The 27,907-nt window shown below is 38.8% G+C and overlaps 1 pseudogene; it reads right to left on the bottom strand.

Moving 5' to 3' along the window:
- Positions 1-979: 979 nt before the first annotated feature.
- Positions 980-27,839, bottom strand: LOC144368586 (large ribosomal subunit protein eL19 pseudogene; annotated as a pseudogene).
- Positions 27,840-27,907: the final 68 nt, after the last annotated feature.

Genomic DNA, 27,907 nt, shown 5'->3' with positions numbered 1-27,907 from the left:
TAAGTTCTTGTCATTGAACCAAGGTGCTCTTGAAAAAAAACAATTAAGTAGATGTCTAGCTCTTGCTCAGCTTCAAATTCTTGAACTGAGTGCAGAAAATATTGCAGCCCAAACAGGCCATGTTGTTCTCTAAGCCTCCTGAGCTCATTATGCACACCACTACATTTCGTGTTTTGGAACCTACAAAGACAGTGTGATGATTTAAAGTTCCATTTATTTTTTATTGCCATAATGAAAAAGCAGCCTCTTGTATTTCATCTTCAACAAAATACAGTTGTCAAACTGATAGAATTATTTAGAAATGACTTCATTTTTTAGACTGGAGCTAAGTGCCTAAGTATAGTAATAATATTTCTAACTACAATGATTAAAATAAAATTATTACCACATAAACTATATGAGTGTAAAAAAGAGCTTGAGTTTTTTTTAAACAGCTGTCCTATTTAAAAATTATTTTCCAAATGACAATTGACAACTTCATTTTCTAATATTATCAGCCAAAGGTTGCCAACTACATTTACATAACTTGTACTAAGATTTTTGGTATTGCCAGTTTTTACCATTGACAATTATAGGGATGCACTTAAAGTTCTTTCTGAATGATATTGTTTCATTACATTTCAGTATTTAGCTTTTTAAATATGTCCAAAGTCTTTCAGGACATGGGCTTCAACAAGAAAATTATACATTTCCAATAAAATTCAATGCTGACCATAAGAACATTGTATATAATGGTGAAAGAAGTTTAGAACAATTTTTTAGATTAAAAAAAATTAAAGTATGTGCAACAGAGCAGAAACATTTGAAGTGATAAAATATTACTGGTTTTAAAACAAGTAACATGGCTTCTTTAAGCCTCACAATTCAAAGAGCAGACTAACTGTATTTCTTTTATTGTAAAAAGGATGATTTATAAAACTGTTAATTTCTAAAATTGTGGTACAATACAATTTTTTCACAGACAAAGCTTGTTTTTGTTTCAAGGAGTATCTATGTAATCATCAAGGCCACTAGGTACAGACACAAGATGGGAGCCTAATTTCATGGTCTCTTCCTCCTTAGACAAAGTCTTGATGTCCCCTTCCTTGAACGGGAATGCTCCTCATTGAGCTTGTGTTCCTCCTTGGTCTCAGCCTGGTCAGCCAGAAGCTTCTTTTTTTTTTATTGTTGGTCGTTCAAAACACTACACAGTTCTTAATACATCATCTTTCACAGTTTGATTCAAGTGGGTTATTCTTGTTGGCCTTATCTGATATCAGTTTGGGAATATGTTCCAGGAGGATCCACTTGTTTTTGAACACATTGCCCTTTACCTTCAGATAGAGGCTGTGATACATGTGGTAGTCAATTTTAGATTCATGGTATCTCTGAGCAGCCTACACAGAATCCACATCCTCTGCACCCATGTGACCATTTCCTGCATTGGAGCATTAGCTGTACTCTTCTGCTTACCTATTCACACATGCCTGTGCCTCTGGGGAGTCAAGGTACTTTTCTGGCATTGAACCCCAGAATGGACAGTCACTGATTTTGTGGATGATCAGCCATCTTTGATCAGCTTCCAGATCTGCTGTTAAGAGTTTTCATTGGAAATTTTTTGGTCTCATTTGAATCCAATGAAACCTTCTTTTTGCCACAGCAGAGGTCACTGGAGGCACCTCTTTAGAAGCCTGAGCAACCTCCTGGCTGCACCTGTAGCCATGAAAGAAAAGAGCCCAATATAGTTTGAAGTTTTTCATAATATATCTATGATTTCAACATTAAATACTTGTAACATGTTTATATATATATATATATATATATATATATATAAATAATAATATATGTGTACACTATATATATATATATAGTGTACACATATATTCACACAATTGTCTCATTTGTTAACAGTGCACAAATGGTTACATAGTACACAGATCATATTTACTTAAGCCTGTTAGCTTATTTCTGAAGAGTTCAGTGAATTATGCTAATTTTTCATCTTTCACATTTGAGGAAAACATCCTGAATTCAATGCATGACTCTCTGTCTCTCTTCATATATATATATGTGTGTACTATATGTATTTAAATGAATGTGATACAAATCACACAGGCCAACTCTGGCCTGCCACTTGTTTTTGTTTGTTTGTTTGTTTGTTTTTTTGTTTTATACTAAAAATGTTTTGGGGATTGTTCTGGTTGAGTCAGGGTCTCTTCATATTGCCCAGGCTAGTCTTGAACTTGTAAAGTCAAACAATCTTCCTCAGGCTCCCAAGATGCTGAGACTACTGGTTCCACCATGCCTGACTTTTTTTTTTTTAATATTGGGGTCTACCTAAGTTGCCCAGGCTGCCCTTAATTTGATTCTCCATCCAAAGCCTCCTGAGTAGCTGGGATTTACAGATGTCCACCACCTGAAAAATATTATTTTAGTAAGAAATATTGGACAAGATACTTGTGGCCCTTAACAAATCAAGTCTTTGAGATCAGATGTCAAACCCAATGGTTCTCAAAGTTTAGTGAGTATAGGAGGCCCCTGAAAGATCTGCTTAAATAGTGGATTTCTAATCTCCATGCTTCAAAACCAAGATAACCCTCTGTGCATATCCAGCTTTCAGTCTTCAATTCCTGCTATACAAATTGTATTTGATGATTCAACATCAGAAATAGATAATAGACAAATATAACTATCTCAATTAAATACCTACTAATAGAAAAAATAGTATCTCTAAATAGTATAATACTGTATTTTATTTCTGAATTTTAACACTTATGAAAATAAGCATTTCATAACTTCATTTTCACAGTTGTGAATTATTTAGAAAAGCCCCTCTTTTTGGCAGATGAGCCAGCCATGAGGAGACAGTACCTCCCAGTTAAGTTCCTTCAGTCCACAATTGAGACTTCAACATAAGAGAATGTTCATGGCTTACCTGAGGTACTTCTGCTCTTCAATATTTTAGCCTCATTACGATTCTCAGCTCAAGATTTCCTAGCAGCCTGGGGTTCTCTCTAAAAGAAAGATGTTAATTCTTCTTTTAATGGCAAAGTTGTTTTCTGTCATAAGTTCCTGTGCATGTTGGGATGAAGCTATGTCTAGGGGGACAATCAGTTGGAACCCAAGTCTGCACATTCTATTGTGCACTAATAGATTAGACTTGATTTTAAATTTCTCTGCCTCAAACCAACATTAGGCAATTAAAAAAAAATCCTAAAGTTGGTTTAACACTAGTCATATATTGAACACAACTTGTACAGTATTAGCAAATATCAGCAAATTTCAAATACAATTTGATGGTAATTTCTATCATCATGTAGTATTAGAAGAATCTTTGAGGAAGACCTTTGCTCACAACTTAAATCATAGGACATACAAATTTCTTGAGAAACCAGAGAAAAAAATATTATTGAGGAAAAGATGAAAGAATAGTTTAAAGTTAAAAAAATCAAAGCTAATCTCTTATGCACGTTGCATAATAAATTAACCAGAACGAATTTACAGGCATGAACAATGAACACTGAACAAGAAATTTGTAGACAATTGTCAGAACAAACACATCTTTGAAGCAATGCAGTGAGACCCCTGAATAGAGGTGACAAACTTGTCCTGTATGTTGATATCTAGATATCCAGAATAGAATTGAAGTTCCACTTTAAATTGACCTAAAGGAATTTTAATCGTTTTTTTTTTTTTTTTTTTTTTTTTTTGAGACAGGGTATTCCTATGTTGCCCAGTTTGGGCATTACTCTATTTCAGTCTCCCAAGTTTCTGGGATCACAGGCGAGTGCCACAAGGCCCAACAAAAATTCTTTTAATGATGTCAATTTAAATGTTATTCCAAAGAGGAACAGCTTTTTAAAAACTGAAAACAGTCCTTCATAGAGTAAGTTATTAAATTTTTATAGTTGGCTTAAGAACAGTCAACCAATTAAGAAAGCATTCAAGTGCAACAAATTCTAATATTTTCACATTAATTCCATAAACGTCTAACATGTTTCTAGATTAATCTATGTATAAATAGAAGAAAGCATGTTAATATAAGTAGCAAGAAATAAATTGTCCTGTCATAAAACTACACAAGAATGACTAATGTCTCAATAAAAAAAGATTAATCTATTGACTGTTTACTCAAATAATCACTAACCTAACACAGGCATTTACCTAAGAAAAGATTCTAAAGAGTAAAATGATCTGGCAAACACAAATCTCTCCTGTTTACCAAAATCATCACCTATAGCATACTTTGCATCAGTCATGCCTTCTCAGTGACATATTGTTAACAACTACAGTATCCTGATTGTGCAAAGGTTGCACAGTCATTTGTTCTTTAAATATGGACTTGTATGAATGACCATACCAGGTTAATTGTCTTAATTGACCCCTTAATTCACCTTAATTGTGAAATTGACCTCTACATGAAAAGATAAGGATATTAAAATAAGATGAGAAGAGCCTCATGGTATTTAATTTAAATCAACTTAAACAAATCTTAACCTAATTATAAGAAATAATGCTTAACCTAATGAAAATTTTCAGTTAGGGTGACCTTAGAGCAGAATACAAGCTCTGATGATTAAAACTTAGATCATACCAATTGAAGTAGCAAAATAAATAATTGACCCAAACATTTGATTGAAAAAATGACTTTTTCTAGGGTCAATAGTGCAATCTTACTCTAGAGTCCATATTGGCAATAGAATTTACGACCTGGATGTTGGATGGTGTAACCATCATTAATGATCCATTTGTTCAATGAGTAAAGTCCTACATAATCTGAGTTTAAATCTGAGAAATCCATGTTGGTTTATATGAATCCAATATTTCTCCCAGTACAACAGACCAAGAGACATAAGGCCTGCTTGTAAAAGCACACTGGATTTAATGGGTGATATAATCTACAATCTAATACATAACTATATGCCCTGACTCCTAAAAGGACTTGTTAAAATGCTGATCCCCTTAATGGCCTAACATCTTATAATCCAATGTTCAACTTCTATTCCTAACAGCAGGTTACAGTTAATCTACTTATTATCCCTATTTTTCTCATCATAGTGTTATTAGCACTACTTGAATAAAATGCATTGGATTATATGCAACTTCCTAAAAGTTCAAACTATGTTAAAAGGCATAATATTATCATTGTTTATTCTAGGAACTCTCATAATTTTATTTATACATTTATTTATTTTGAGTACTGGGAATGAGACCCAGGGGTGCTCTACCACAAGACCCCCAAGACCTTATAATTTTTTTTTTATTTTGAGACAGAGGCTTACTAAATTACTTAGTACTTGATAAATTGCTGAGACTGGGCTTACATTTCTTCTCCTCAAGTCTCAGCTTCACTAGTTGCTAGGATTATAAGAATGAGCCACTATACCTAGTGGGACTCAAATAATTTTAATTATCCCTTATATTTAGCCACCTTTGTACCAATCATTTCATCAACACTTGCATTCTGAGTAGCTACTATTGGCCTAGCATTACTGAACAGTGTATAACACATACAGCTTAGACCACATGTAAAACTTAAGCTTCCTCCAATGCTGAAAATTATCATATCCATAATTATATTTGCATTAGTAAGATGATACTCTAAAAATTCTATAAGCTGAATCACTACATAGCCTACAAATTAGTTTCATCAACTTATTTCTCTTAAACCAATTTGGCAAAAATAGCCTAAATTTTTCATTAATTTTTTTTCCAATTCACTATGAGCACCACTTTTAAAATTAATAACCCAAATCTTTCTCCAAGCAATTACATTAAGTACCATCTTTCCAAAACATCAGATATAGAAAAAACCTACATATCTACATATTGATTTTCTACAAATATACTTAGTCATGGCATGTATTGTCAGAAAACTAGTTCAAGTCTATATTCTTTTTGAGGCGACTCTAATTCCAACTCTAATTATTATCACCTAGTGAGGAAACCAAGCTGAATAATTAAGTGCAAGACTTTATTTTCAGTTCTATATGATGATTGGCTCTTCACCTGTACTGATAGCATTATTCCATGTTCAAAATTCTACAGGTTCATTCAATTTTTCTTAATTACCTACTACCAAATTACCAAGCTCCTTTTGTAATGGCCTTCTATGAATGGCAAACATAATAGGATTCACAGAAAAAATATCCCTTTACAGCCCCTGCTTCTAGTTACAAAATCACACATAGAAGCCACAGTTGCTGGATCTACAGAACTTGCAGCTGTGTTACCAAGACTAGGAAGCTATAGTATAATAAGCACTACTATATTTTCAAATCCACTAATACAATGTATACCCTAACCATTTCTAATATAATTTCTATGGAGAATCACCAATTGCTACAAATAACAAACTCTATTTATTTGAAATAGCCTTAAACATTGCTCATCACAAATTTATCCACATCATATAGCACTAGTAATTGTGGCCACATTTATCCAAAACCACAAAGTTTTACTGGAGTTGTAATCATCCCACAGCTTCACATCATCAATGCTATTTTGCCTCACAAACTCAGACTATGAATCCATAGTGAAACTACTATTAGTTTGTGGAATATAGATATTAACTCTTTTAATAGCAACATGATAAGTACTGGTAAGTCTAACTAACCTATCTTCACCACCAAGTGTAAGCTCAGCTGGAGAATTATTTGTAGTTATAGCATTATTTTCCTGACTTAGTTTACCATTATCCTAAGAGGACTCAATATACTAATTATGGCCTTATATTCCCTCCACACATTAATCACAACATGAGGGCAATTCACATACCACCATGAGAACTTCCTTCACACTAGAAAACAATATTTATACATCACCAACCTAAATCACTCCTGTCACAACCCACAAATATTTTAGCATTCACATAAACAAACATTAGATTGTGAATTTTACACTAGAAGCTTAAAACTCCTTATTTACCAAGAAAGTGTAGAAGAATTGCTAACCCATGCCTCTTTTGAAGTCATGTTGTAAATTTCTAGCTCATTTATAATGAAATGACTCTCAACTTTTAAAGAATAGAAATAAATAATCTGTTGATTTTAGGAGCCAAATAAAAGTAAAAAAAAAAAAAAAAAAAGCTAAATAGAAGTAACACATTTAGGGGCAGGGGGTGGGGCTCTCCTCTAGAGTGCTTACTTTGCACTTGTGAAAAACTGGGTTCGATCCTCAGCACCAAATTAAAAAGATAATAAAGGTATTGTGTCCATGTACAACTAAATATATATATTTAAATATATTTAATAATATATAAATTAATAAATATAAATTTAAATATATAAATATAAATTTAAATATATGAAATAATTATTAATTAACTAATTAATTATTCTACTTGATATATCTTTAAAAAAATTTTTTTTAGAGATTTGTTGTTTCACCTGTTTTCTTGCCACTTAATTTGTTGAAGAAATTGTGTTGTTTGTCCAATAGAATTGCCCACAGTCCACATTTTGTTGGGTGTAACTTGTGGCATAATTTAATTTTTTTCTGTCCTAAAGCTTACAAAGAGGTAGTTGGATCTAGAACCTTTTGGCACTGGTAACCATTTGGGGCTGATAATTTCTTGTTGAGGATGGGGGCTCTCCTGTACATGTAGGCTGTTTCATTGCATCCTTGGCCTCTACCCACTAGATGTCAGTAGAGCCCCCTTAGCTATCACAATCCTCCCTCCCTACTGCCCTGCTCCCCAAAAAACAAACAAACAAACAAAAAACCACAGGTCTTCAGAACTTATCAAAGGTTTTCATAGCAGACCTATGTTCTGCTGTGAAAAGTAGGTTACCTATACTACAAAATTAACAATATGGTTGATGTCACCACTGCAGATTAAAAGATCATTCATTCTGGAACCAGATATTTTGAAGACAACACCTGAGTATGATTTTAGGAATATTTAATTTCAGGCTGAACAGAATTTATTTTAAGGCTGATTTAAAAGCAACATATAGAGAATGTGAATTTCCTTTTGATAAAAAAAAATACTAGAGACAATAATAAAATAAAATAGTAAAAACACAAGTAATTTCTTCTCCATTATGGAAAATTATTTTCTATTATGGGAAACTTCTTTTTCCAGAAGTGTTTTTTAAGACTTGTTGAACAACCTAAGATGTTGGACATACACAATAGATACAGTGATGGTTTTTCTTTTGGAGAGGCACTTTATACTTTTATTATAAACCAAACATTTTGGTCTTGCAGAAAAGTATCATTTTAGTAATGCAGTTTTCATACTCAAAATGGATTTGCATGGTATAAAATTACTTTAAACACAACACAAGACAAGGGAGATTAATAAAATAATACTTTTAATTTAAACGAGAGATGAAAATTGTGCTGCTCACCTGTAATCCCAAATGAGTGGGGAGGAGCCTAAGTTATAGGCCAGACTCAGCAACTCAGTGCGGCCCTGATAAACGTAGTGAGACCATGTCTCAAAAGAGAAAACCAAAATATCTGAGGATAGCTCAGTGGTACATCATCTCTGGGTCCAATCCTTTTTCTATCAGTGAATGGTGTCTCTCTTTCCTTATCACCTGTGTCTATCTTCCTTATCTCTATCTCCATATTATTTTCTCTTTCCCTGAATCCACTTTTCCCTGTATCATCTCCTGTCTCATTTGGTCTACTTTATTCTCTTTTCTTTCTTCTCCCTTCATAATTTCCTCTCCTTTCCATATCTCTGTCTCTATTTGCTTTTCTCTTCCAAACACCATTGCTATCCATTACACCCACCATTTATCTTCATCAGGAATTTGTTCATGATATTGTTAATGACATAGCCAGTTACATTTTAATGAGGAACAATATAATCTTTATTAAAGGGAATGGTGGATAAATTCAAAAGTAATTAATGCATTTTAAAATAGACTTCAGAGGGTGTTTGAGGTTAAGGAACTTCTCCATATTTCCTTCCAAAAACCTTATTTATGATTTAACTGTGGCTGCTCCACTCCAGCCTCTGATAATTTCTTTCTTCTTATTAGTTTACTTCAATTCAGGCATCATGACTTTCCATATAGAAAGTGTTTGGTGCCTTTATTTTCTAGTAGTTGAAAGGATGTTAAAAAGAAACAACACTCAGTAGGAAAGCTAGATTCACCAAAAACCAGGGTGCAGTTTTCTAGTTTCATCTCCCCAGGGCCCTCCAAGATGCCTCTACCCAGGTGCACCACCAGCCCCTAGACCATCCAATAACAAAAACAAACAAACAGAAAATAACTTTTGGGGGTGGGGGAGGTTGGTGTTGAATTAATTTTCATGCCTGTTCTCTCCACAGTCAGCGCTGATCAGAGGAAAGTGTAATCTGAAGCAAGAGCCACCTAATAATCAGTGATAAATGAGCCAGTAGGGGGCAGGCATGTCCCAGTGTGTCCCCTTTCCTATCAATTAACATTCTACTGCTGGGTTTTAGAGCCAGATTCCATTGTGCCCAGTAGAGGAAATGGGCAGCTTTTACATGGACTCTGCCTTATGTCAGGGTTGTCCATCTGTCCTTAGTACTTTTTGTTTTCTTTCTCTTCTCCTCCTCCTTTTTATGCTACTTCTACCCCTATTTCTCCTCTCCATTCTTCATCTTTTTTTTTTTTTTTTTTGGTACTGGTGTTTTAACTAAGAGTACTTAACCACTGTGCCACATCCCCAGCTCTTTTCAGTTTTTATGGAGGCAAGGTCTCACTAAGCTGCTTATGGCCTTGTTAAGTTGCTGATGCGGGCTTTGAACTTGTGATCCTTCTGCCTCAGCCTCCTAAACCACTGGGATTACAATCATGACCCCCACATCTGGTACCCAGCCTTGTCTTATGCTGAGACAGGATCTCACTTTGTTCTCCATATTAGTCTCAAACTCATGATCAACCTGTTGCAGCCTTTTGAATAGCTACATTATAGACAGGTACCAACAGGCTCCATTTAAATGTAAGCAATGCTAAAAGCCACATATAGTATTTGAGAACATTTGCAAGTTAAGAGATGAAAAATGCTAACTCTGAGATGAGGCTCGATTGTCATGTGTATTTTGTACACGTGACAGCGTGTCATTTGGAGTGGAGTCCCAGGAAAAAAATAAATCAGAATAGAGTCCAGCCTTTGAAAAATGTGTGTCATTCCAGGTTTGGTGAACAGCATCTGTAATGCAAGCTCCCTGGGAGGCTGAGGCAGGCGGATTATGAGTTCAAGCAATGCCTTGGCAATTTAACAAGACACTGTCTGAAAATACAAAATGAAAAAGCCTGGGATGTAGCTGTAACAGAGCATCCCTAGGCTTCAACACCCACTAAAACACACCCACACATATTTGTTAAGGGGAAATAAAGAAATTTAGCACAGTGTGGTGGCATATGTCTGTAATTCCAATGACTTGGGGCTGAGGCAGGAGGATCAAATTGCTTAAGCAAGGATTAAATTGTTTCAGCAATTTAATGAGACCCTGAGCCACTTAGTGAGACCCTGTCTCAAACTGAAAATATATAAATGAAAAGGAGATGTAGCTCTCCGGTGTAGTGCACCTGGATTCAATCCCCAAAACCAAAACCAAAACAAAAAAAAAAAAAACAACAACAACAAAAAAAAAAAAATACAACAGAAAAAAACAAAGAAGAAGGAATGAAGTTTCATATGATCTGAACCAAAGCAGAAATTAAAACTATTAGAATGAAGGGAAACTACATGTAGAGACCCTAAATCTAGACCTCTGGTCATTTGAAGAGAAAGAAATGTGATATTCTCTTTGCATCACAAACTATGTGCCACAATTTTATGTTTCTTTTTTGGTACTGGGGACTGAACCCAGTAGTGCTCTACCACTGAGCTACATCTCCACCTCCATTTATTTTTATTTTGAGACAGATCTTGCTACTTGCTGAGGCTGGCCCCCCACTTGTGCTTCTCCTGCCTCAGTTCCGGCATTGCTGGGTTTGCAGTCATGGGATACAACTTCATGGCTGTAGGTCACTAGGGAAGATTGTCTGAGTGTAGACCTTCTAATGGTTCTGTTTTGAGCTCAGTTGGCATATACCACAAAATCACTTGTTGCCAAATGCTCTGTTCGTATCCCTGATGCTAACATAACAATGAGGACACAGTTTTGAGAAAAATGAAAGGGAATGTTTGCTATTTTGAGAGAAAAAAAAAACAGAAGCTCTTCTGTCCCAAAGGCTGTCATTCTGCCTATCAGGAATAGGTTGTTATTTTTTTTAACTTGATTTAAAAAAAATGACAGCAGAATGTAACAGGGGTTTTCTTGATGCACAATTATTTATATCTCTGGTTGTATATAAAGTATGTTGACACCAATTCTTGTCTTCTTACATGTAATTGTATAATGGTATCCATCACATTCCACCATACTTGCTAATCCCCTGCCTCATTATTTTACCTGTGACTCCTCTGCCATGTCTAGAACTCATCTATTTTTCCCATGGTCCCCCTTCCTACCGCACTATGAGTCAGCCTCCTTAAAGCTGAGAAAATATTTGGCATTTGTTTTGGGAGGGAATTTCTAACTTCACTTAGCATTATCTTCTACAATGCCATCCATTTACCTGTAAATGCTATGATTTTATTCTTTTTTAATGCTGAGTAAAATTCCATTGTGTATATATGCCACATTTTTAAATACATTTTTCCACTGAAGGGCATCTAGGTTGGCTCCACAGTTTAGCTATTGTGAATTGTGCTGCTATATACATTGATGTGGCTGTGTCCCTGTAGGATGCTGTTTTTAAGTCTTTTAGGTATAGTCTGAGGAGATTAATAGCTTTGTCAAATGGAAATTCCATTCCCAGATTTCCAAAAATCTCTATTCTGCTTTCTGTATTGGCTGCACCAATTTGCAGTCCCACCAGCAATATGTAAGTGTGCCTTTCTCCCCACAACTCACCAACACTTATTGTTGTTTGTCTTCATAATAGTTGCCATTTTGACTGGAGTGAGATGATATCTTAGATTAGTTTTATTTTCATTTCTCTGATTGCTAGAGATGATGAACATCTTCTCATATGTTTGTTGTTGATTCTATATACTTTTCTGAGAAGTGTCTGTTCAGGTCCTTGGACTATTTGTTGATTGGATTATGTGATTTTTTTGGTGCATAGCTTTTTGAGTTCTTTATATACCCTAGAGATTAGTGATGAACAGATTGTTTCTACAGAGGTGTTTCTGAGAAAATTAGATTAGAGTGAAGAAACAAGGAAGGAGAATATCAGAGACAAGAAGATCAGGGAGGAGAAAGTTAAGGAGCAGACTTGAAGGAAACAAAAAATATATGTAAGATTCAAAGCCACAAGAGATTTAGTGAAAGCATCAAGAAAACCCCTGTTACACACTGAAGCACATCCCAAACTCCCCCTTTTTTTGGAGGAACTGGGGTTTGAACCCGGGGGTACTTTAACACTGAGCCACATCCCTAGTACAGTTTATTTTTTATTTTGAGTGGGGTTATCACATACTTGCTCAGGATGTCCATGAACTTGCAATCCTCTTGCCTCAGCTCCTAAGTTGGTGGAATTAAAGGTTTTTCAACTGTGTCCACTACAATCTACATTTTTTAAAACCCCCACCCCAAAATTATATTCAACAAAAAAACAAGGTACCTAAGTCACTTTTTATTTTTCTCTTATTTTTCCCCCTATTGGTACCAGAAGTAGAACACAAGGACCCTAAACCCCTGAGCCACAGTTCTAGCATTTTTTAAAATTCAGTAAATACAAGTTATAGGAAATGAATAGTTCAATTATGCAACATGTAGGGCAAATAGGCTTTTCCAATTAGTTCAGTTCCTGATTGCTGAAGCTTATTGCTTTGAGATAAGATGAAACATTGGACTGTTTCATTGAAAATTAATAGACACAATTCCCTACATTATTTAAATGTAGGCACAGAATCAAATTTACTAGTTGCATTTTGCTAGTCTTATTTGTCTCTAAGAAATTCCCTTGGTGGCCCTAGGTGTGTAGGTCTCTTTGTGCCACCACCAAGCAGATTTCAGAGTTGCAGTGCTTCTAATTTTCAAGGCTGCTCTTTCTGGTTCTTTGATCATCTTCTCTAATGGGTGTCTCTGTTTGTTTCTACCTCTGCTCACACTTCTGTGCTATTGCATCTATCATATGGGCTCTGAGGCTGTAGACTCTGCATCTTTGAACTCAAATCAACCTTGGATTGAACATGGTTGAAAATAAGTTCATCTGTAATGAATGTGTGCAGTCTTTTTTCTTGTCATTATTCTCTAAACAGCACAGTGTAAACTGCTATATAATGTTCACATTGTATGCTGTGTTGTAAGGAACCTCGAGATAGATTAAAGAACACTGTAGGATGTGCATATGTTATATACAAACACTGCATCATTTATACCTGGACCTTGAACATGTGAAGAGTTTGGTGTACAAAGGAGGTGGGGTCCTGGAATCAAATCACTGTGGAATCTGAGTGGAGCCTGTATGTGGCTTTGGGCGAGGGAGTATAATTTTCACATATAATTATACTCTCCAGGTCAATTGAACCCTACATATTTTCACACATCAACAATCATTGGTTTTGTGGTGGGTACCAGAGATTGAACTCAGGGACACTCAACCACTGAGCCACATACCCTGCACAATTGTGAATATATTGTAGAGACAGGATCTCCCTGATGATCTTAGTGCCTTGCCACTGATGAGGCTGGGTTTGAACCCGTGATCCTCCTATTTCAGCCTCCTAAGCCACTGGGATTACAGGGATGTTCCACTGTGACTGGCAACCATGGCTCTTAGTATCTAAAACTATCCCAGGTATATTTAAGAAGAGATAATGTACAGTAATCATGTTGTAAAGCCCACAAAATTATTGGCAAATTTAGGACAATGCTGTGGAGGTGGGCAGGTACCAAAGGAAGCTGGCTATTGTTGTGATGGGCAAAGATGTTGCATCGTCAGTGGAGGGGAGAAATAAGTCATATCACACACTAGTGCTTTTTTCAATGCTATATTCACATAAATCACTCAATACAATTTCACTGCATATGTTCTTTATCAAAAAAAATTATAATCCTTAATGCTGGGCACTGCAATACACATAATTGATTCAAAACTAAAAGTTCTAAGTTAACTCTGAACCCAGAAAACACTTAATCATGCCAGACTCATTACAGACATTCCCTCTGCATGCTCAGCTCAAGTGCCAGGTTTAGAGTCTCAATTCTAAGTATCCACTGGATGCTCACTCACTCACAGTGATTAGGTCAGGAAACAATGGAGGCTTCTCCTGGGCTTGATGTAAAAGCTGGTTGAGGGGACAGTCCTAAGAGGAAGTCACCATTCTCACCAGGGTCGAAATGTGGCTGTAGAGTTTGAGAGCCGTGAGGATGATGCAGAGGATCAGGCAGATAATGACAAGAGTTGGGATATTAGTGCAGGACCTCATCAGGCTCTCCAGCATGTATCCATGAGTACAGCTGGCTGAATGTCTGTTCACTTTCTCCATAATTTCTACTAAATTTTGGGGCTCTGCTCACCATTTTAGTCCCTATAAGCTATTACTGTGTTTCTTAGTGATGTATTTCATTCTTGGGTCATGAACTCTGGTTTGACAATTTCTGCACTAACCTTTCACCTCTGACTTCCATCAGCATGAAGGCAAATGACCATGACTTTACTCTGAATTTCCACTTGGTTGTGAACAGAGACTTGTCTTTATCAGGCTGTGCCTGATTTATACTACAGGGCTCTGGAGGCTGTGCATGGTGGACCTACAGGTTTATTTTCAACTGGAAATAATTTGGCTTAGGCCATTTTTACGTTAAGGCCATCCTTACATCTAGCCCGGATCACAGCTTGGAGTCCCACAAAAATCCTGATTAGGAAATTCAGCCAGGTGACATAGCACATTGGGGGCACAGGTCACACCTTAGGCATTAACCCCAAACCACATCAGGATGCAGAAAAATCCATTTGACATTTTCATTCCTATCTACTGATGGTGGACCCTGACTTACTTGGAGACTCCCATGTTGGGTGGGGAATTCCTTGACACAGGAAGGGCTTTCATACAGAGGCCAACTAAACTAGACCTCAGCTACAAACAAAAACTAACACATATTACCTCTCTATATATGTATGTATGCATCATCCCTAACTTATTCTACTACCCCTGAAGAGTCCTGCTGGCCTCCCTCACAAGAGATCTTGAGAGTTCAGAGAAGGGGAACATGATGGAGATGTAGAGACTGCTCTGTAGCTCTGGGTTTGGGGTGTACCTGTCGGGCTGGGACAGCCCACCCATTGCTTTATTTGGTGAATCATATTCTATGGAAAAGCCTTAGTGTATCCCAAATAGAAAAATAAAAACACACACTCACTCTCTCTTTCCAGTGTGGAAGCAGCACTCTTAAGATCTCAGAAATGACCTGCCCTTGCATTTCAAAAATTTTTCTGTGCTGTCTGGTTTCTTGGTGTATCTCACAGCCAGCTTTCTACAGAAAGGGAACACAGCATATCTTCCAGTTCAGGACACAAGTGAGAGTTAAGGCTCTTGAAAGGGTTGGGTGTAACGGGAAGTCAGCCCCTTCTATATTTGATTTTGAGACAAGGTCTCACTAAGTTGTTTAGGGACTTGCTAAGTTGCAGAGGACAGCTTTCAATTTGCAATGCTCCTGCCTCAGGTTCCTGAGAGATTACATGCATACAGCAGTGTTCCTGGCATACTTAACAGGAATATTTAAACATTCAAATAACTAATAGGAAAGTTAAAAACAAAATGGTGAGTGTTAAGCATGGCCACAATAAGAGGTTAAGGAATGCAGGAAACCAGGAGAAGAAAACTAAGGCAACCAAAGCAGAAGTTACAAGGAAAAAGATGGAATCCAGAGTAGTTGTATCAGAGCAGGGAGAGGTTCTGTTCTGTTCACCTTAAAATGCTCTTTGGGAACTGTAAAAATTTTCTAAATCCCAGAGGAAGCCCAACGAACAAAACAAAAATGACAGCATGTTCACAAACGACAAAGAAGGAAATCCAAACTTATCCCAGAAGAAAACACCAACCCACAGAAACAGAGTAGAGAGTAAGAGAAGAAAATAAAGAAAAATGTTGAAAGAACTCAGAAAGCAAAACTAAAAACAAATAAGACCAGTCAGAAATAATTCTGTATCTTTCAATCAAAAACCTTGAATTTAAAGGGATTAAATTCCCCAATTATAAGATGGAAAGTGACTGAGTGGATTTTCTTTTTTTAATGGACTCAGTCACCTGCTGTCTACAAGAAAATCCCTTCACATAAGGACACAGACAGAGTGACGGTGAAGGGATGGAAAAGATATTCCACATGAAGAAAACCAACCTAGAGTAGGAATGGCTAGACTTCTGTCAGATAAAATAGACTACAGATTAACACAATAAAAAGAGACAAGGTGATAACACGATGATAAAGGGGTCAATTCAGCAACATGAGACAGCAATTGTACAAATACATGTATCTGACAGCCGAGCACCCACATGTGCAAAAGAGATATTACTGGAATGTAAAAGAAGAAGTCGACTACAACACAGTAAGAACAGTGGAGGCTTCAACTCCCCTTTTCAGCACTGGACAGATCATCTCTGCACACAGTAGACATTTACAGACCATCCCACCTAACCACTGCAGAGCAAACATCCTTCTCAACAGCACAGGACACATTCTCCATTTATTCTCAAAATAAATCTCCATAAATTTAATAAGAATGAAATCCATAGCAGGGAGAACACCTGGAAAGTTACAAAGCATGGGAATTCTTCATTGTGTTCCCCCAAAACGAATGGATCATTGAAGAAATCAGTACTTTGACGTGTATGTGAGAAATAAGAAAAATAAATAAAAATAAAAAAGAAAGTATAAAATGCCTGCAGACCAATGAACAGGGCCACACAAGATATTCAAACCTGCGGATACAGCAAAAGCAATTCTAACTGGGAAGTCCTCAACAGAAAATACCTTCATTAGGAAAATAGATCTCAAATAAATGGCCCAATTTTGAATCTCTAGGGACTGGTAAAAATAAGGGTGTGTCATGCCCCAGTTAGTAAAATTGGGAGAAAGAATAAAATCCTAAATCTTCTCGAGAAGCTGGGATCCCAGGCATGAGCCACTGCAACCAGCTTTTCCTACTTGCTTGTTATTGTTTTGGGGACAAAGACAGCGAACTCAAGGGTGCCACACCAGTGAGCCCCATCCCCAGGTAGGATTTTGAAACAGGGTCTCAAAAACTTGCTTACAACCTCACTAAATTACTTAAGCTGGCTTTGAACTCACCATCCTCTGCCTCACCTCCTGAGCTGCTGGAACTACAGCTGAGCAACACCAAGCAAGATTTTCCAGTTGTTTTTGAAAGAGAATTTTTTAGGACATGAATTTGACCCACCTGTCCAGACCAATTAAAGAATGCTTTCCATTGTTTTCATGTGGGTTTTGTTTCTTTCTTTTTGAATATTTCTAAAAGATTAATTAATTAATTGTATTCCAATTAAACCTTCCCATAGTGGTCACACCAATTTTAGATTTATTTATTTTTTACTTATTTCCCTGATGCCTTGGATGGAACCCAGGCCTTTCCACATGCTAGCAAGTGCTCCACCACTGAGAAATGTCCCAAGCTCCCTGAGTTAGATTTGATGAAGTTCACTCATTTATCTAGAATAGCATGTGTTCTTGGTTTCTAGATTATGAAGGTAAAACTGGACAGTGTTCCAGAAGGGGCTGTAGAGTCTTTGGATACAGGTGCACAAATGACTCTGCATCTTTCAGAGGCCAAGGAGAAAAACGCAGTCCCCACTTCCTGACCCAGCCACCCTTACAACCCAGGTCCTGTTTGTTATGCCATCCTACAGTTGTGTGCTCTCTCACAGCACAAATCAACCTAGAGTCAAAAGATGAGGAACTCAAAGAGAGGTGAGTGCTTTATCCCCAGGCATCTGAGAAAACAAAGTGCCCTCACAACTATTCCAGTGTTCAAGGGGTCTGGAGGCACCAGAATATCTTCAAGTCCCGTTTTAGTCATGATAACTCTTAAAACAACACATGATGACAGATCTCATTATGCAGATTTTCGAAAAGCTAATAAGGCCTTTACTATTGTTATGTGTGCACACTTTTGTTATGTGTTGTATGTCTATATATACATATGTCCATATATCTTATATATGATATACAATTAACATATATAAGGAGCGCTCATAAAAACAATTTTAAAAAAATGGATTCAAAGATCTTTAATTCATGTGATTTAAATGGTTCAATTTAAATTGGATAAACAGATAAAAATAAATGTCTTTAAATTTAAGCTTAAAAGTTTTCCTAGGTGTTCAAAAAAACTCATAAAATATTAATGCCTATACAATGTCTAAAATGCCTAGGTTCTAGAAATTTTTCTTCAAGAACAACAAAAAAATGGCTAGCACTGTTCAATACACTTGTCTAATATTTTGGTAAAATAAGTAAAGTAAATTTGATATGGGATTACTCATTCATGAGTACTTTTGTTAGATATCTGATTGATTTACTAAGGTCTGTATAAGTTTGTACTAAGGTCTGTATAAGATTGTAAAAATCAGTCATGTGTTAAAGAGACAAAAATTTCTTAAAACATAAGTTTACCAATAACATTGTGTTTATTAAGTTTTATTTGTTTTCTAGAGAAAGCAAACATAAAAATTAAACAACTGGTTAAATAAAACTGTTATTTTAGAGCACTGTACTGCCATTACTTTAAAAGCTAAACTTGGTTAATGTAGAAACATCAATGTAACTGTGATGTTATTAATGTGCTCATATCTTCCAGGTATACAAGTCTGTAAGGTAGAAACTTTAAAAGAGCATTATATCAAGCTATTGTTCTGAAGTTGTATGGCAAAATATATTGGGGATTTATTTACCTGTTATCAATAAAAAACAGTTTTATGTTACTTTTTACATTGGGGAACAATTTAAATATATTTTTAATTTAATGAGAGCCTAATCTATGAAAAGATTAAAAAACTGTCAGCCTTTCTTTAATTCATGTTTTAAATGTGATATTATATGGTGTTAGCTAATGTTCATGTGACCTCAAACAATTTATGTAAACTTTGTAAAATGATATTAAAAAAACAAATGATCAGCTTTAGAACTAAAACACTTAAGATTTATAAAGAGCTCTGCCTTACCTGAGAGAAGGCTCTGTATCCCATTTTACTACATGTGAGAATGACTACAAAAGGAGTAGACCAAATTTTAGTTCATTTAAAATTATGTTCAAAAGTTGTTTTTTTTTTCTGTCAAGATTACTAGGAGCTCAAACAGGGGATATAGTGTGTAACTCAGCAAATAGTCAGGGTAGCTATTACACGAACTAAGTGTTTTTACTCTTGTTAATTATATTTTGTAATTTCCTTATAAGTGATCTAAAGATTCCCTGATAGTGTTTTATAAAAGTGTTGCTTTAAGAACACAACATGGGTTAATTTAAGATAATAAGCCATTAGCTACAAGACAGATAGGATAATACAGATCCCAGTTAATAAAAAGATAAATAATTATAAAGTTATAGACATTAAAGCCCAGTACTCTTAATATAAGGCTGTTTAAATTTATTTGCTGGATGTTTAAGATTAAGTTTTAAAATTAAAGTTAAATTAAAAGGGCCAGAAAAACCAATATTTGGCTCTTGCCCTCTGAGTCAGTCTGAATCCAGGGAATAGGGGACTTCTCTAAAGAGCTTTGCAACTCTGGGCCACATAACCTCCCGATCAGGGAGACTAATGAGACCACTGGAGAACAGAAAGCCAATCAGTGCATTTGCTATAAAGAGGAGAGTCCATCAGAGAAGGGAGACATCTCTGATGCTTCCAAGGGAAGCCACGTGGTCAAGCAAGACCTGGACCCATCCTAGCGCAAATGGCACTAGCAGAACTGAGAAGCTGCTCTCAAGTTTCCCCAGGAATGATTCCCATGAAAGCTCAGCTGACTGTTAACAATAGATAGAAACAAAAGTCAGTGTGATTGCTTCATCTTAAACACTTAGCAAAGACATTAAAACCAAAATACAGCCATTCCTGGGCATTTTAAATAATAATAATAATATATTTTAAGGTATACACTTTATGGTAGCCTCCCAAAATAAGTAAGACTGGAGGCTACAAAGAAGGATTCTCAGACAGAAATGCCTGGTAACTATAAAAAGAGACTATCAAGAGGAGCTGCCAGAGACAGAAGTTTTTAGTTTAAGGCCTACAGATATTCCTAATCTACACAGGTAGGCTTCGTGTTTGCTAGTATGATTATGCAGCCCTGAGTAACAGGATTAAAGGTTTCTCTATTAGACACAGAGCTAATACTAGTAAAAGAATTTTGCAAGATCAGATGACATTAAATTATTAAACTGTATCTTATGGGGAGGGACAACTGTAACCCTAAAAGTTAAATGTTATGCTTACAGTCCTGATAACTGGGGATGTGAAAGCCTGGTGAGGGAACTTCTATCCAGTGACATGTTCCAGCTGCTGCAACATTTATTCAGTACTCATGGTTTTTTTTCTCTCATAGAAGCACCATCCTCAGATGACGTTACAACCTGTTCTTCCCCAAGCAGACTTCAAACTGAACTGACTTCTAAAAGGCAACTCATGTCTCTTAACTGACTTCTAAAAGGAAACTCACACCTCACGCTGTGCCCCCTCATGTTGTCACCCCCTCTCAGCTCAGAAGAAGCCAAAACGAGCGACGCCTCTCTTTTTACAACAATGGAGCCAAAAAAAGACTGTCAATATAAGTAATTAATTAACTCAGGTAAAATCAGGGAGACCAGTTTTAGGTGAGTTCTAAAAGTTGGAGACTGTTGCCTGAGGGATTAAAATTCCCTCAGTTCTCTTCCCCTACCCTATCAAAGATTTGACAGGGACACATAAGGGGGGAATGATAGACCCAACCTGATCTTCTATTAAAATTGGGAGCCATCTTGCCACAAAGCCATAAAAAGATAATTTTGGCTTTACTACAAATTACTGCAAATTCTAAACCTGCTTGGAATGCCTTCCCATGTCTTGAACTCACCCATGCCTGGCTCTCTGACCAGATAGCAGCCCTCTCTGAAACTTTAGTGACACCTCATAAATATTGGCCTTCCCTGGCCATCCTGACGGAGGCTCTAATGGTCCTCATAAATTCTGATGTTGGGGCAAAAAAAAAAAAATGTGTAAACTACCATTAGTGTGATGCTTGTCAGAGTTCTGTTATCTTTAACACCCCCTTTTGTGTAACTTTCTGGGCTATAAAGCTGGGCTGTAGGAAAGGTGGGGAGCTGTCTTGTTCCCGCCGTTTGGGGAGGGAAAGGCAGCCCAGCCAGTCCAAATAATAAGCTTGCTTTAATTTGATTTTAATTGGAGTAAGTGGTCTTTTCTTGCGTCCTGGTCTAACAGGAGCTCCATCCCCCATGCCCAGATGGGAGGGTCTCCCTCCTTAAGGAGGGAGTCCCTCTACCCTGGCTGCAGTGGTTTACTAGCTTTCCCTGACACCCAGGTTGGATGGGTCTCTCTCTTGGAGTTATGAGTCCCCTCTACCCTGGCTGTGGCTGTAAAGGACCTCCCCCTGACAGCCAGCTGGTAGGGTCTCTGGATTGAAGAGGTGAGTCCTCTCTATACTGGCTGCAGTGGTATCAGAGTTTCCCTTCACCCAGGTGGGAGAGGTCGTCCACCTTGAGTATAGAGTTTCCTCTACTCTATCTGTGGCAGTATATGAACTCCCCTGACAACCATATGGAAGGGATCTTCTGCCTGGAGGGTCGAGTCCCCTCTACCCTGGTTCTAAGGGTATAGAAGTTCCTCCCACCCCCCACAACCAGGTTATGGGGTCTCCTGCCAGGAGGGGCGAGTCCCCTATACCTTGGATAAGGTGGTATAGAAGTTACTACCATTCCCAGGTGGGAGGTGTTTCTGGACTGGAGGTGCCAGTTACCTCTACCATGGCTGCTGAGGTATATGAGCGCCCCACCACCCCATATCCAGATGTGAGAAATCTTCCACCTGAAGGGGCAAGTCCCCTCTACACTGGCTGAAATGGTTTACTAGCTTTCACTGACACCCTGGAGGGAGGTATCTCTCGCCTGAAGGGGCGAGTTCCCTCTACCATTGCTGGGGTAAATAATCTCTCCATGATACCCAGGTGGGAGGGACTCTGGCCTAGAGAGGCCAGGCCACCCTACCCTGGCTGCAGTGGTATAGGTCCCCCTACACCCAGATGGAAGGGGTCTCCTGCCTCCTGTTTTGAGACCCCACTACACTGCTTGTGGGAGTAAATGAACACCCCTGAACAACCAGGTGAAATGGATATTCCGCCTGGAAGGTCGAGTCCCCTCTCCCCTGTGGATGAGCTCCCCCATCACCCAGATTATTACTGGAGGGGCGAGTCCCCTCTACCCGGGCTAAGGCGGTATAGGAATTACCCCCATCCCCAAGTGGTAGGTGTCTCTCTCCTGGAGGAGGGAGTTGCCTCTACCCTGGCTGCTGGGGTATATGAGCTCACCAGACACCCAGGTGGGAGGGGTGTTCTGCCTGGAGGGGCTAGTCCCCTCAACCCTGGCTAAGGCGGTATAGGAGTTACCCCCATTCCCAGGTGGGAGGTGCGAGGTGTCTCTTGCCTGTAGGTGCTGGTCGCCTCTACCCTGGCTGCTAGGGTATATGAGCTCCACCTGACACCCAGGTGGGCAGGGTCTTCCACCTGGAGCGGGGAGTCCCCTCTACCCTACGCGGGCTAAGGGGGTATAGGAGTTACACCCATTCCCAGTTGGGAGGTGTTTCTTGCCTCAGGTGCGAGTTGCCTCTACCGTGGATATGAGCTCCCTCTGACACCGAGGAGGGAGGGGTCTTCCGCCTGCAGAGGCCAGACCACTCTACCCTGGCTGCAGAAGTTAAGGAGCTTTCCCTGTTACCCAAGAGGGAAGGGTCTCCCGCCTGGAGGGTTGAGTGCCTCTACCCTGGCTGAGTGGGTGTACCAGCTCTCTCAGACACCCAGAAGGGAAGGGTTTCATGCTTCGAGGGGAGAGTCCACTTTACTCTGGCTGCAGCAATATATGACTTTCCCCTGGTGGGAGCGGTCTTCCAACTGGAGTTGCAACTGTAGGTCTTCCAACTGGAGGTGCATATCCACTTTACCCTGACCCTGGTGGTATAGGAGCTCCCACAGACACCCAGGTTATGGGGTCTCCCAACTAGAGAATCAAGTCCCCGCTACACTTGCTGAGGGGGTATAGGCGGCCCCCGCCCATAGCCAGGTGAGAGGGGTCTCCCACCTGGAGCAATGAGTCCCTTCTATCCTGGCTGTGGAGGTATACAAGCTCTTCCAGATACCCAGGTGGGAGGCGTCTGCCGACTGGAGGAGCAAGTCTTCTCTACTATGGCTAAGGTAGTATACAAGTGCCCCCCTACACACAGGTGGGAGTGGTCTTCTGCATGGACAGTAGAGTCCCCTCTACCCTGGCTTTCCAAGTATACAAGCTTCCCTGACACAAAGGTAGGAGGGGTATCCCACCTGGAAGGGCTAGTCCCTTCTACTTCACCTTTTGTCATATAAGAGCTCCTAGTATACCCAAGTGGGAGGCGTCTTCTGCCTGCAGGGGCATGTTCCCTCTGTCCTTGCTGTGGGGATCCAGCCTGTAGGAGTGAGTCCCCTTTACCCTGGCTGCAGAGTTATAGGAGCTCACCCAGTCACCCAGGTGGGAGGGGTCTCCCAACTAGAAGGGAGAGTCCACTCTACCCTGGCTGCAGCACTATTAGAACTCCCCCTGACACCCAGTTGGAAGTGGTCTCCCTTCTGGAGCTGTGACTCACCTCTACCCTGTCTGCCTCGTTATAGGAGCTCCCCAGGACACCCAGATAGAAGGGATCTTCCATCTGGAGGGGAGAGTTCCCTCTACCCTGCCTGCAGTAGTAAAGGAACTCCCCAGCCACCCAGGTGGGAGGGGTCACCCACCTGAAAGAGAAAGTACCCTCTACCATGGCTACAGTGGTATAAGATCTCCACCTGACACCCATGTGGGAGGGATCTCCTGCCTGGAAGAGCAATTCCCCACTGTTCTGTATTTACTGAATTTTAAAAAATGCTAGAACTGTGGCTCAGTGGTTTAGTGTCCTTGGATTCTAATCCTGGTACCAAAAGGGGAAAAAAAGAGAAGAAAAAAAAAGTAACTTGGGTACCTTGTTCTTTTGCTGAATAAAATTTTCGGGTGGGAAGTATTAAAGGCTGTCATTCTGCCTATCAGAAAAATAGGTTGTTATTTTTTACTTGTTTAAAAAATTTAATCACAGCAGAATGCATTATAATGCTTATTACATGTATACAGCACAATTTTTTTATATCTCTGGTTGTATATAAAGTATGTTGACACCAATGCTTGTCTTCATACATGTATTTGTATAATGATGTCCATCACATTCCACCATCCTTGCTAATCCCCTGTTCCCTTCTTTTCCCTCCCACTCCTCTGCCCTATCTAGAATTCATCTATTCTCCCCATGGTCCCCCTCCATACCCAACTATGAGTCAGCCTCCTTAAAGCTGAGAAAATATTTGGCATTTGTTTTGGGAGGTAATTTCTAACTTCACTTAGCATTATCTTCTACAATGCCATCCATTTACCTGTAAATGCCATGGTTTGATTCTCTTTTAATGCTGAGTAAAATTCCATTGTGTATATATGCCACATTTTTTTATCCATTCATCCAGTGAAGAACATCCAAGTTGGCTCCACAGTTTACCTATTGGGAATTGTGTTGCTATTAACATTGATATGGATGTGTCCCTGTAGGATGATGTTTTTAAGTCCTTTGGGCTTAGTCTGAGGAGAATAACAGCTTTGTTAAATGCTAATTCCATTCCCAAATTTCCAAGGAATCTCCATAATGCTTTCTGTATTGGCTGCACCAAATTGAAGTTCTACCGGCAATATATGAGTGTGCCTTTATCCCCACATCCTCACCAACACTTATTGTAGTTTGTCTTCATAATAGCTGCCATTCTGACTGGAGTGAGGTGATATCTTAGAGTACTTTTGAATTGCATTTCTCTGATTGCTACAGATGATGAACACCTTTACATACGTGTGTTGATTGATTGTATATCCTCTTCTTAAAAGTGCCTGTTCAAGTTCTTGGCCCATTTGTTGATTCGGTTGCTTGTTTTTGGTGCTTAGCTTTTTGAGTTCTTTATATACCCTAGAGATTCGTGCTGAACAAGTTGTTTTTAAAGTGGTGATTCTGAGAAAATTAGATTAGAGAGAAGAAACCAGGAAGGACAACACCAGGGACAAGAAGATCACGAGTAGGAAGTTAGGGAGAAGTCTTGGGGGAAAGAAAAACATATGTAAGATTCAAGCCACAAGGAAATTAGTGAAAGCATCAAGCAAACCCCTGTTATACATTGAACCACATCCCAAACTCCTTTTGTGGAGGAACTGGGGATTGAACCCAGGGGTACTTTAACACTGACCCACATCCCTAGTACATTTTATTTTTTATTTTGAGAGGGGTTATCACTAACTTGCTCAGGATGTCTGTGAATTTGCAATCCTCTTGCCTCAGCTCCTGAGTTGGTGGAATTAGAGGTTGTGCCACTGTGTCCACTACAATCCACCATTTTAAAAACTTCCCACCCCAAAATTTTGTTCAGCAAAAGAACAAGGTACCCACGTGACTTTTTCTTTTTCTCCTCTTTTTTCTTCCTTTGGTACCAGGAGTAGAACCCAAGGACACTAAAACACTGAGCCACAGTTCTAGCATTCTTTTAAATACAGTAAATACAAGTTATAGGAAATCAACAGTTTAATCATACAACATGTTGGTCAATTAGGCCTTTCTTTTTAGTTCAGTTTCTGATTTCTGCACCTTATTGCTTTGAGGTAAGATGAAACATTGGACTTTTTAATGAAAAATTAATAGATACACAATTCCCTTCATTATTGAAACCTAGGCATGGAACGAAATTCACCAGTTTCATTTTTCTAGTCTTATTTGTTTCTCAGAAATGCCCTTGGAGGCCCTAGGGGTGTAGGTCTCTTTGAGCTGACACCAAGGAGATGTGAGAGCTGCAGTGATTCTAATTCTCAAGGCTGCTCTTCCTGGTCCTTTGGTCATCTTCTGTAACTGATGTCTCTGTTTGCTTCTGCCTCTGCTCACACTCGTGTGCTACGGTGACTCTCATCTGGGCTCTGAGGCTGTAGGGTCTGCATCTTTGGACTCAATCAACCTTGGAGTGAACATGGTTGAAAATAAGTTTATCTGTGCTGAATGTGTAGAGTCTTTTTTCTTGTCATTATTCTCTAAACAGCAAAGTGTAAACTTCTATATAATGTTTCCATTGTATTAAATGTTATAAGGAACCTCGAGATGGTTTAAAGCACATGGGAGGATGTGCATAGGTTACATGCAAACACTGCATTATTTATACCTGGACCTTGAACATGTGCAGGGTTTGGTATAAAAAAAGGTGTGTTCTAGAATGAATTCACTATGGATACTAAATGAAGGCTGTACTTGGCCTTTGGCTAGGGAGTATAATTTTCACATATGTGTTTACTCTCTAGGTCACTTGAACCCTACATATTTTCAAACATCAGCAATCATTGGTTTTGTGGTGGGCACCAGGGATTGAACTCATGAGCACTGGACCACTGAGCCAGATCCTCAGCACAATTGTGAATATATTTTAGGGACAGATGAGCTTAGTGCCTTGCCATTGCTGAGGCTGTTTTGAACCTGTGACCTTCTTATCTCAACCTCCTCAGCTACTGCGATTACAGGCATGTGACACTGTGACCGGCAACCATGGTTCTTAGTATCAAAAAATAACCCAGGTATATTTAAGCAGAGAGAATGTACAGTAAGCATGTTGTAAAGCCCACAAGATTATTGGCAAAGTTAAGACAATGCTGTGGAAGTGGGCAGGGACCAAGTAAAGCTGGCTAGTGTTGTGATGGGCAAAGGTGTGACATCTGCAGTGGAGGGGAGAAATAAATCATATTCACACACTAATGCTTTTCTCAATGCTTTATTAACTCAAATCACTCAATACAACTTCATTGTATAGGTTCTTAATCAAGAAAATGATAATCCTTAATGTTGGGCACTGCAATACATATAATCAATTCAAAACTAAAAATTCTAAGTTAACTCTGAGCACAGCAAATAATTAATCATGCCAGACTCATTACAGGCATTACCTCTTTATGCTCAGTTCAAGTTCCAGGTTTAAAGTCTCAAGTCTAAGGGTCCTGCAGATGCTCACTTACTCAGATCACAGGGATCAGGTCAGGAACCGATGGAGGCTTCTACTGGGCTGGATGTGACAGCTGGTTGAGGAGACAGTGTTAAGAGGAAATCACCATTCTCACCAGGGTCCAGATGTGGCTGTAGAGTTTGAGAGCAGTGAGGACAATGCAGAGGATCAGGCAGATAATGATAAGAGTTCGATATTAGTGCAGGACCTCATCAGGCTCTCCAGCATGTGGCCATGAGTGCAGCTGGCTGAATGTCTGTTCATTTGCTCCATAATTTCTACTAAATGTTGGGGCTCTGCTCACCTTTCCAGTCCCTATCAGCTATTACTGTGTTTCTTAGTGACCTCTTACATTCTCAGGTCACAACCTCTGGTTTGATAATTTCTGCCCTGACCTCTCACCTCTGACTCCGATCAGGGTGAAGGCAAATGACCATGATTTCACTCTGAGTTTCCACTGGGTTGTGGACAGAAACTTGTCTTTATCAGGCTGTGCCTGATTCATACTAGAGGGCTCTGGAGGCTGTGCCTGGTGGACCTGCAGGTTCATTTTCAACTGGAAATACTCAGGCTTAGGCCATTTTAATGTTAAGGCCATCCTTACAGCTAGCCTGGACCATAGCTTGGAACCCCCACAGACATCCTGATTAAGACCTGCTGCCAGGT

The sequence above is a fragment of the Ictidomys tridecemlineatus genome, chromosome 11 (assembly GCF_052094955.1).
Source record: "Ictidomys tridecemlineatus isolate mIctTri1 chromosome 11, mIctTri1.hap1, whole genome shotgun sequence".
Lineage (NCBI taxonomy): Eukaryota > Metazoa > Chordata > Mammalia > Rodentia > Sciuridae > Ictidomys > Ictidomys tridecemlineatus.
Note: the sequence above shows the minus strand (reverse complement) of the source record. Positions and strands in the feature narration are given on the sequence as shown.